This window comes from Propithecus coquereli, unplaced genomic scaffold, assembly GCF_000956105.1.
Source record: "Propithecus coquereli isolate 6110/MARCELLA unplaced genomic scaffold, Pcoq_1.0 Scaffold377, whole genome shotgun sequence".
Classification (NCBI taxonomy): domain Eukaryota; kingdom Metazoa; phylum Chordata; class Mammalia; order Primates; family Indriidae; genus Propithecus; species Propithecus coquereli.
In genome coordinates, this window is record NW_012149474.1 from 516,015 (window position 1) to 516,910 (window position 896).

Sequence of the window (896 nt, forward strand, 5' to 3'; positions counted from 1 at the left end):
GAGGTTGTGCCTGTGGAGGTGGTGACTGGGGAGGTGGTTCCTGTGGAGGTTGTGCCTATGGGGGTTGTGCCCGTGGTGGTGGGGACTGGGGAGGTGGTTCCTGTGGAGGTTTTGCCCGTGGAAGTGTTGACTGGGGAGGTGGTTCCTGTGGAGGTTGTGCCCGTGGAGGTGGTGACTGGGGACGTGGTTCCTGTGGAGGTTGTGCCTATGGAGGTTGTGCCCATGGAGGTGGTAGCTGTGGAGGTGGTTCCTGTGGGGGTTGTGCCCATAGAGGTGGTGACCGGGGAGGTGGTTCCTGTGGAGGTTGTGCCTATGGGGGTTGTGCCCGTGGTGGTGGTGACTGGGGAGGTAATTCCTGTGGAGGTTTTGCCCGTGGAGGTGGCGACTGGGGAGGTGGTTCCTGTGGAGGTTGTGCCCGTGGAGGTGGTGACTGGGGAGGTGGTTCCTGTGGAGGTTGTGCCCGTGGAGGTGGTGACTGGGGAGGTGGTTCCTGTGGAGGTTGTGCCTATGGAGGTTGTTCCCGTGGAGGTGGTGGCCGGGGAGGTGGTTCCTGTGGAAGTTGTGCCTATGGGGGTTGTGCCCGTGGAGGTGGTGACTGAGGAGGTGGTTCCTGTGGAGGTTGTGCCCGTAGAGGTGGTGACTTGGGAGGTGGTTCCTGTGGTCGTTGTGCCTATGGATGTTGTGCCTGTGGAGGTGGAGGCCGGGGAGGTGGTTCCTGTGGAGGTTGTGCCCGTGGAGGTGGTGACTGGGGACGTCGTTCCTATGGAGGTTGTGCCCATGGAGGTGGTGGCCGGGGAGGTAGTTCCTGTGGAGGTTTTGCCTATGGAGGTTGTGCCCGTGGATGTGGTAGCTGTGGAGGTGGTTCCTGTGGAGGTAGTGCCTGAGGAGGTTGTGGC

At 61.8% G+C, this 896-nt stretch overlaps 1 protein-coding gene across 1 annotated transcript in view; it reads right to left on the minus strand.

Annotated features, from left to right (window-relative positions):
- Nucleotides 1–896, minus strand: part of LOC105816498 (mucin-5B-like) — a 64,945-nt gene that overhangs the window by 55,929 nt on the left and 8,120 nt on the right. The gene's annotated exons all lie outside the window — the stretch shown is intronic.